This window comes from Lagopus muta, chromosome 1, assembly GCF_023343835.1.
Source record: "Lagopus muta isolate bLagMut1 chromosome 1, bLagMut1 primary, whole genome shotgun sequence".
Classification (NCBI taxonomy): Eukaryota; Metazoa; Chordata; class Aves; order Galliformes; family Phasianidae; genus Lagopus; species Lagopus muta.
The window spans coordinates 115,728,463-115,739,178 of record NC_064433.1 but is presented as its reverse complement, the minus strand read 5'-3'; the positions used below and the strand labels follow the sequence as shown (position 1 = coordinate 115,739,178).

The window sequence follows — 10,716 nt, the reverse complement described above, 5'->3', positions numbered from 1 at the left end:
AGCTATCTGTGGCTTTGTCAAGCCAAGTATCAAATGATTCTAATGAAGAAGATTCCTCCACTTCTCTGAGCAACTTATTCAATAATTTAATCATAGTCACCTTGAAGAATTTGCTTTATGTATCCAGGCTGAATTTCTCCTGAAGAAACTTGTGCCTATTGCCTCTTGTTCTATGCATCCATATACGGCAATTGTCTTCTCCATCTTCGTAGCTACTTTTATTAAATACAATGTGATTAGATCACCCTGAGCACTCACTTTTCTAGACTTAACAGTCACAGTGTTCTCAGCCTTTCCCTATATATCTCGTTCTCCAGCCACCTTGGTGGCCCTCTGCTGCACCCTGTCCAATTTTTATCTCTCTCAAACATAGGGAGAAACAAAACCAAACCTTCTGTTGCATGCGTGTCCTAAATAATCACATTTTTTCATCTGCTGGCCATAGGCTAAGTGATACACACAGCTGAACATGCAGTTAGCTTTCATCGCTGCAAGGTCACACAGCTGATTTGTGTTCAGCTTGCACTCTTTCAGGAACCCCTAAGGTCTTTTCCAGCAGACCTATTTTCTGTGCACTGAGTCCCGAGACAATACTGTTGCTTGGAATTATGCCTTCCCAGAGGTAGGACTTCATATTATTCTTTTTTAGATATGATGCATTTGCATTATTTGCAGATTTTCCTGTCTCCCTGCATGATGACTCTTCCTTCAGATGTATCAGATCCTTCCCATTTGATATCTACTTACTAAAACAAAGAACAGAAATCAAGCATGACCAGTTACATCTATACAAAAGAAGCACACTAGTGATAAAAAGTTTGCAATCAAAAAACTGTATGTAGTTAAACAGTTATATGGTAAATTTTAAGAAAAAGCATGGAAGCATCTGAAGATGCCAAAGTATTTCGGAAGAATTTTAGATCTATGCAATGCATTTTTTTAATAAAATATGGTAGTAGATTAACAACAAAGAAAACAGATTGACAATAGGGTTTACACATAAAATTGCTATCTGTAACCAGTAAGAGCATTGTTCTAATAACTAGCCTACTTCACAAAAATGGTTTGTTTGTTTTTTTATAGGAAATGAATCATAAAACATTGAATTAATAGAGAACTCCAAAAATACAGTACCATTGTTTCTTCCAGTTCACAGAATCACAGAATAATAGAATGATTAACAGACCTCTGGACATTATGTGGTTCAGCCTCTACCCACAGGCTGCTGTGCAACCAACACTGACTTCTTTCAGTAGTTATTTGCACCTATCTTTCAACAATTGAAATTCTGAGCCCTTTAAAGGCCAAGGTCATTGTTTGACAATGTCTGACATATGAAAAATGCCAGCTAAAATGTAGTCCAACATGCATGAACTAGGAACCTAAAACCAAAGTAATCTGGTCTACAAAAATTCATCAAGATTGGAAGTCACTATCTTCTTGCTCCAAAGGCTTTAATGCCTGTCTTAATCTTTAATTTTTCTTTTTCCTGAAAAGCAGAAAACTACAAGTTCATAAGCAGTTTTAATATGTACAGCAGCTTCATATTCAACACTTTTAATTTCTTCCCATGGAAATTTCAGGCATTAAAATCTTTCAGGTTCTCACACTCTTCCTTTCAATGCAGTTTTTACTAACTTTCTGCGTATTCTTCCATTTTTTTTTTTTTTTGTTTGTTTGTTTTAATCTGAACATTTCCTCAAAACAATTCCAGTTCTGATAAAACTACACTGAGAAATGTTTTAGGAATGACAAATTCTGGCAAAGCCAAAACTATACAGTTCTGCTTCTGGCTTCTCCTCATCATTCTTTCCTGTTCGCTTAACTTTAGTAAGTTTCACAAATTTCATTTAATTGTTTAGTCTATTACTGTCTCACTTTACTGGGTCTCTCAGACAAAGATTTTCACAAAGTTTTGCTAACTACAAGATGTAAGTGCTGGGCAATTAATTTAAGAGTAGTGTACACAATAGCAAGAGTTTACTTCAAAAATTGCAACTTTTCATCAGGCTAGATAGGAGTTACTACTGCCATGTTCTTGATTTACCAAGTTAACCAAAACTCCAGTAACCTTCTGGATTATGTAACTCTACATTTGGACCATTTTTAGTCAAGTATGTCAGACAGTGGAAACTTTTTTGTGTGGACATACAGCCAGTCAAACATCACTTTGAGTTTAGTAATTGTACAACAAAATTTAGCACGGAAATGTGAGACAAACAGAAAAAAAAAAAAAAAAGAATACTTAAAATTACTCATTTAGGTACTCTTTTCCAAGATATCAAGTGAAAGGGAACTCTGCAACCAAGAATACATTTGATGGAATATCCTCCACTGTTTACTCTCAAGACTTCTTACTGCTACTGGTGCTGTAGTTGCTGATTTTCTTGTAATAGAGAAAATTATTTATAGGGAAAAATCCTCATTCTCATAAAAATAAAGTATACAATTCCAGAAAATATATATTTTTTTAACTAATTATCAATAAACATTTTTAGGATGTTTTTTATTTCTTTAGAGTTTCCCATATTGCATGAATATCATTTCAGTCTTTAGAGAGGTACAGAGGCTTATGTTAGCAGGAAATGACAGGCATCCTGGGACTTCAGAAGCAAAGACTGTGCTCACTCAGTCCAAAAACATTCTTCACAGAAAATTCCCCAGACACTGAAGACAAACCCTTGCCTGGAGAGGACAAGAAGTGCAACAACAGCATACTTTGTGTTGAAAAAGACAAAATGTTGTTCAAGCGTAATTTCCTTTACAGTTCTTGGACAATCAGAAAGTACGTTTAAACTGGCTTTTCTTTTTTTGGAATGAAATGGTAGAGAAATTGCAATGTTCAAAACGATCAACAATTCAGTAAATGAGCCCCTTTGAGAGGTTTCTTTTTTAAAGAAATATCCACCTGCAGCTAATCAGTGATGACAATACACCAGACTGCATGTCGTGGTCTCAGGAAGGGGCTTCCCACAAGAATGCATCCCTAGGAGGGTCACTTCTCAGTGGTGTACAAGTTGACGTGGTAGGGGAACACTGAACCATGCCCATTTGCTGCTCTAGAAAAACAAAGCAATGATTAGAACAAACAAGAGAGAAACATGGGCACATGTTAAAAATCCAGGAATGAATTTTGAAGTGGATTTTTTCAATATTTTAATTTTAATAATTATTAGAGGAAATGGAAGAAGTGATTTATCCTGCCAAGACTTCTCTAGCACACTGTGGTGCACAAAGCACCCAGTATAAATCTGGAAAATAAAACTGCTGATCTGTGGAACTTGAATGCTTTGAGTAACCCAGGTATTAGCAGTTCATAGTGATTTGCTGATGTTATAAACAATACGACAATGTGGAAGATATCAGGGAGTTGTCTGTCTGTGTGTCACAGGTGTGTCATTTATCTGTCAGACAGAATAATGCAACATTGTTCAGTATGAACACCTTGGAGTAATGACTCAGATTAATCTAGGAGATTCTGTTCCTGTGTTTTTCATTTCCTGGGAAAATAAAACTCACAAAAGCAAAGCAAGAGGACTAACACTCATAATAGAACATAAACCCAAGGGGCTGACAGAGTAAGACAGAAAGCTTTTGGCAAGACAGAAGTCTACGCAGGTTCATGCTTATTAACAGTGACAGGATTTACACTTTTGGGGCTTGGATGTTTCTTTAAGTTGTTAATTCTAGGGGCATACCTCTGCCCACATGGCAAGGAGTGAGCCTAACACCTCGCCTTCTACCTTTGCCTTCTGGTTTCCAAATAAGGAAACTCCACCTTTCCCCTGGGCATGCAGCAGCCAAGACTAGCAGCAGGGCACTGTGAAACCCAGAATGAGCTGTGGCACACAGTGACAGACATCTGAGAAAGCAGCTACCATCAAAAGAAGAAGCTGCAGCACGAAGGCAGGTGATGGGTAAATCAGGAATATGCTGATTGCTGGGGGACAGATCATCCTTACATTTTAATTAATTTATTAATCACATGCATGTTTGAAGTAACTTCTCCCTCCGCTGGATGGTGCCTGGCTATTATTCACAGAAGAGTGTGCTCCAGTGAATGGGAGGTCAGTGAATGGGATACCAGTTCTCACTATCCACACTGGACAAGCATGCATCAGGATTGGCTCTTGTGTACAGTCCTCTAACAGCACCCTGGCACCTTGGCACACTCTGCATGCCCTCCTATTGTGTCTTTCATGTCATTCAACAAGACATCACTCTCCTAACCTGAAATATAGTTGAAGATTCTTTGGTCTGAAAAAGCCATACTCAAAAGCTATACACTTAGGGCCCTGGTGCAGGACCTGGGGCTCTGAATTACAGTTGAATGTTAAATATTGCAGATATGCATCGGCTTCTGCCATTTGAGCTTAGAAACAAGTAATTTCAGCCATTGATTCAGAGATAAAATTTCTTTTCTCTTACAGCTATCTGTAAAGGTAAAAATGGGAAAGTCGTGAACCTTTTCCTAAACTGTAAGTCCAGCATATCCTTCTGGCTGGAACAGCTGAAGAGAATTTATGTGAACACCATTAGCTACACTAAGCTGGGACAAATGAGTCAGCGTGCTCCTCAAAGGCCCTAGGAATCAGCTCAAAAGTTTCATTTTCATAAAGGTTTAGAAAAACAAAGCTCATACCTGGGAATGGTGCCAGAGGAACTACTTACTGTTCTACACATGCATATAAAGATCCAGTGTTGAGGATCCAGTATGTCAGTCTGATGAAGATCCAACAGCTTTTACCAGGATTGCAAATTTTCAGTTCAATTCCTACTCCTGAATAACTTGGGATATCCTTTGTGGAGAGTAGGAAGAAAGCATAAATAAAGATAATAACAATAAATAACATAATAAATGTTATAAATAATAATATTTATTTATTTTAAATATTTATTTAAATTTATTTATTTATTTATTTAAGCCAATAAATAACAATAAATAACATAAATAAAGAGGTAAAGCAAAAGCCACACAAGCAAATTTAAGCAAGGAATTTGTTCTCTACTTCCCATTGGCAGGGGTATGTTCAGCCATTTCCAGGAAAGCAGGGGTCACTAACATAATAGTTACTTGGGAAGACAGATGCAGTCTGGACATCTTCTTGTGTCTAGCATTCTTGCTAAGCAAGACACAATATGGAATAGGTCATCCTTTCAGCCAGTTGGGTTAAACTGACCTGGTTCTGTCCCCTTGCAGATCCTTGTACACCCCAATCTCCTCTCTGGCAGAGCAGTATGAGAGGGAGGAAAATCCTTGGCTCTGTGAAAGCACTACTACTTAGTTACTACTAATTACAACTACTAATTAGTTACAACTACAACCAAGTTACTACTCAGTAACAACTAAACATCCAAGTGCTGTTAACATTATTTTCATCAAAAATCCAAAATGTGATAGCATCATACAAGCTACAGCAAAGAAAATTAACTTCATTTCCGGCAAAACCGGGACAGGAAGCATGTCCTTTTTCATGTTAAGACAGAAACCCGGGAAAACAAACTGAATAATTTACTTGAAAATGTATACTTCTTAATTTCAGAAAAGGAAGATACTCAGAACATTTAGCCCTTCTTTGATTTACAGCACTTTGAATAATTTTAAAATATAAAAAACATTGCAGAATCCTGAAATTATACCCATGACACTGTATTCCATCATTCATTTCCCAATACGAAGAAAAGTCAGTCATTCATGCACTGCATTCAATATTCAGACATTGTATAGTTCTTCTATATTCAGTACTGAAGGGAATGGCCTTTAGGGACAGCAACAGTCTGTGTTATGCAGTGTTCAAATCTTGCTCTGTATCTCCTCTGTTGTACTGGAAAAGTGCCATCACAAGAAAAGATGAGGACAAGGGGAAAAAGTCATGCAAGATGCCATAACAACGTAATTTCCTTTTCAGTGAAGAAGCTCAGATTGCCTCTGTGACTATAGCTGTTACATAAATACACAAAAGGCAATTTAAAATCATTTTAATAATAAAACACGTCAGAGCTGTACAGAAAACTAGATTTTAGCTTAGTGAACTGATTTTTCATGCATTATACAATGCCAATTACCATGTAAATCTTTGAAATAAAGTGATATATAATTTAGGAGTTCTGTGTTTCACAGAATAAACATCAGAATCACCTGAAATTTATCAAGATCATAAATGAAGTTTTGACCTTTAACATTCATACATACAGAAAAAGCTAAGGCCAAGGGAAGAGATAATTTAAAGTCAACTGTGATCTACAGGTCAAAGATTATCTTCAACGTCGAGGCAGTCTCCAACTTCAAAATTATTTCTAGGATCTAAGACATACCTGAACCTCTGAGAATTGTACTAAACACACTAAAGATTTGGAGACTCTCTATGTAAGCAGAGATAACGTGGTTTTATGTACAAATTACCTGTCTATCTAGAGATGTAATATAGTTTGTACCTTTCAGGGATAGAGTATTTAGATAGAGTCAAGTGTGCTAGACTTTTCTCTTCAAACCACTTGCATTACTGCTGTCTTAGTCAAGCATAATACGTATACATGTTTGCTTTGCCTATTCTTAAGGCAGCACCAGCAGCTTCTTATGGTGGAGGAAGATGTACATGCCGGAGGAGTTAATCCACTATCCCATTGGGCAGTACAGACCTGGCTAAACCAGGTTTAGCCCAACTCACATACCCAAGTTTCATTACAGACACTTCAGCAGATACTTTGTTACTACATGTGAAACAGTGCTGAGTATTTTCAAACGTTGCCTGTGTCTCACTACAAGGACAAACAAGACTGACAATGCTTGAGATGTGTTTAGATGCCAGGAAAAAAAGTTACTTCATATACATGCATCTGCTTAATGCCTTCTGCTAAGAAAGAAAACTATTTCTCCATAGTTCATAGGAGGGTAAGAAGAATCATCCACATATTTCCAACAAGACAAAAGCAGAGAATATGGTCAAAATGCAGATTTTCTACAGGCTTGCTATCTAAACTTGACATTATACATAATCTTTTTTTTTTTTTCTCTGTGAAGAAAAATGAAGCAAAAGGAAACATGAGCTACTTATTTCTGTATTAACAGTCAAGCTCAAAACAGAGCAGTATTTTGTGAGCAGAACACTGGCAGTGCCTGCTTCATTCCTCCTCAGTGGTTAAATCATACTTTGTTAAAGCCTTCACTTTGGAAATTTTTACTGAATTATGCATCTGTCAACTTACAATTTTAGTGAATAAGATAAACTTAACTCCTTGGCTATTATTTTCCTTGTTCTGCACTGGAACATTTAAACGTCTCCATCCTGCTTTTTCTCTGTAAACAGTTATATGGTATGAAATGACAAAGTACAAGAGAATAGATAGCCTAGCTTTGATTTGCCCTTGAAATCATGCTTCTTTGAAGTCAGAGGATTCTGGGTGTTTCCTCTCCTCTTTAACAGAAGGAGCAGAAAGTAGCAACATAAACTGTCAGAAGAACTCCCATAAGATCTGCCTTTTTGCAGATGGATTCCTTTTATTACTGTTTTTGTTGGACTTAGAGCACTCCCACAATCCATCAGCTAAGAACTGTCTTGGGTAAGTGCCCCATGTTTCACTGCAGGAACCACACTAGTAAGCTATTTCTAAACTGACCAAAAAAAAAAAAAAAAAAAAAAAAGTCTATGCGTTTGTTTGATTGCTTAATCAAGAGATGCCATTTGATATTTTTTTTTTCTGTTTTTATTTTCCTTTTCTGAAACACTGTATAAAAATGAATAGCAAGTATTCGTTCTGTCTGAAAAAACAAAAAAACAAGGTAACTTAAAATGGCCATTTGTAATCACAAACTAAAAAATTCTGTTGCTACTGATTAAATGCAGATAAAATCATTTGAAGTCGAATAAGAAGCAATGTCTGGTTTTGCTCCTGCCATGTAGGACAAAACATTGAATAAAAACATTTATTTATGGCTAATCTCTAGAACACAGGATTGTTTCCAGTAGGTGGTCAACTCTACTGACTCCTGCTCATTTTGAAATATTAATTGAAAGTAGTTATGTCTTAGAACTGTTTTATCATTTAGTTTTAATCAGTCTACTCCTGTGCACGTCTTCTACCTCTTGATGACAATGAACCTCATGATCAGTGTACAAGATGTTCTTTATTGGTATGTGCTTCAAGCTATGTCTATTTGTTAATTTATTGTAAAATTACAGAGCATCCTTGTAAAATAGGTACAGAGTCTACACATGAAGTATAGAAATGTAAGTATATTACAGAAATATGTGCTGAAATTTTATGAGGCTATATTTAATAACAGTCTGATTATGGATGCAAGTTTGTGCATGTATGACTGTAGACAGGTTGAGCATGAGAGAAATGAAAACATTGCAGTCAACCTTTGTGGTTCAAAAAGAGGACACAACACAATGTTTGCTATAGTGTTTCATGTTTTGGATAGAGATACTACCTACACTTTAGATCCAGTCCCCCCAAAAATGATACAAATCTTATTTCAGACAAAATATCTTACCACTGAGATCTGGTTCAGAAGTTTTAACTGTAGTGCCTAAAATTTACTAAGATGCAATTCACTCTTTTTTCATATAATGAACAGACCGTTACTCTGTAAATAATATGTCAGATTTAACACCATAAAGGATAGGTACTCCACTTGAGGCTGTTTGGTTGTAACCTAACTAAATATTTATCCAAAGAAACTATATATATATATATATATATAGTTTAAATATATAATATACTATATATATATACTATATATATATATACATATATATATAGTTTCTTCCCCAAAACACACCACAGTTTAACCTTTGCCTAATTTTTACAGTATATTTAATTACAGTGATGAATTTATGCCTTAATCAGAATAATTACACTGATGGCATTTGAGTTCAACTGGAAGCCTGAAGGCGAAAGTAAAAAAAAAAAAGTAGTAAAAATATTTAATATTTAAGCAATTTAAATAATGCTAATGACTGATGTGTTCTCAGTCAACTGTGGTAGGTATTTTATTAAATTCCTATCTTCTTTTTAGACATATTATGTTGTCTGAATGCTAGATTTTTGGTCTTATCTAGTCTTTCAGGATTTGTAGTTTGACACTTTAAAAAGAAATACAAAAAAAACTGGGTAACAGTTCAAGTCAAAAGAAGGTCAGTTGATTCAGTTTTTCCCCAGTGTCACCCTTGAAGTAACTGAACAGGATGTTAGTTACCCAAACTCAGTCAAGATGCAAAGGATGTTTCCTGTCCCCATCTGATAGCTCATTTAAGATTCAGAGTGAAAAGACTATTTTTAGCAGTTTTTGTTTGGGAGATGTATAGCCTCTTAAGAATGAGCTTAGTAGCAGCATCTAATGTAGAATAAGTGAATTTAACTATTACACTTAGATTAACTGGAATGTTTCAAGCTTTTTAATTCACATTAAATTGCCCAGGTTCTTGTAACAGTGAGGTTGAGCAGGAAACCACAACATAAACACACATACACAGCATAGAACTCTCTGGTTTCAAACATGCAGCATGCCTAGTAGTTGACCCCAAACCCAGGTGTCTCCAGATGCTGGCCTGAGCCCCACAGCTGTCTCGTACACCTCACTTCAGGAGCAGAAATGAACATTCTCTCCCACCTTGCCACTAGGTTGGCTTCATGTTCAGCAGTGTTTATGCACACAGACCTGTAACACAGTTAGAAAAGGGATTTATTGAGAGGATAGGACAAGTTATGAAGAAAATGATCAGTCAGACAAGCACACTTACTGATACTGTGTCTGTGCATCACCAATCTGTCTTTACTGCTATTCATTTACCCATTTTTGTTTCTTCCTTATAGCCACTCTGATCCTGACTTTAAATAGTTTCTTTTAAACAAGCCATTATAAGTTGTACACAATCCCAAAATACTCTTCAATCCAGCCTTCCATAAATTCTTTATCTCTTTAAGCAATAACCTGTTAGCATACATGGCCACTGATTCATATTTGCGTGTTTCATACTAGGGTCAGTAGCCCAATCCTTCTTCTATGATAGCTTTAGGAGCAGCTGACTCAGTGTTCTGCAATTTTCATTGATCAGATTTTCACTGATGAGTTTACTAGAGCTCCCCCACCTACCCCTTCTTCCCTGATCCTTGCAAGGTCTCTGTCTGATTTGCATGTCTGACTTCACTAGATAGCGGTTGTGGTCTTTGCGGCCATAGCTTCCTTTACCTTTACTTTAACTGTGGGGTTAATGGTTGTATAATCAATGAATATAAAGATGCTATAATTATAAAATAAACTAGAAAGTTTGACTAAGCAAGTTATAATAACAATAAGAGAATAGATAGAATGCTTACCTGTAGCCTAAGCTCACTGCAAAACTTCAGAAGAGGAATCTCCAGAAAAAATCCATTTCCACTGGTCGTCAGCTCTTAAATGGGGTCTAGGAGAGATGGAGCCAGGCTCCACCCCTTCAAACTGACCCATTGCTCACCTCAGGTGATCAATCAGAGGTTCAGGCCATGATTCAGCAGTCCCTAAACAATGGTAGAAGCAGTTTTGTATTATAGGTGCAAACATTTGCACTTCCTAATTTCACCTAGTAGTCATTAGTCTTGCATGTAGTCATCCATTTTTTGTCCTACCTGATATCAGTCAAATCTCCCAATTACTTCCAATCTGGATATACATATTGTGAACACCCCTTCTGAACGTTAGGAAGAATTTAAGCTAGAGATTAATGTCACCTT

General features: G+C 36.3%; 1 long non-coding RNA gene across 3 annotated transcripts; it reads right to left on the bottom strand.

The window, feature by feature from the left end:
• Positions 1–1,656: 1,656 nt before the first annotated feature.
• LOC125696960 (uncharacterized) lies at positions 1,657–10,403 on the bottom strand. Of its 3 annotated transcripts, XR_007378625.1 has the most exons (4): positions 10,324–10,358; positions 5,181–5,263; positions 4,672–4,799; positions 1,657–3,059 (listed from the first exon to the last, which is right to left on the bottom strand). It is a non-coding gene; the product is annotated as an uncharacterized LOC125696960 (long non-coding RNA). The 3 variants fall into 3 exon arrangements; XR_007378627.1 differs by lacking the exon at positions 5,181–5,263 and having other exon boundaries at positions 4,643–4,799; positions 10,324–10,403; XR_007378624.1 differs by lacking the exon at positions 5,181–5,263 and having other exon boundaries at positions 10,324–10,403.
• Between the last annotated feature and the right edge of the window lie 313 nt (positions 10,404–10,716).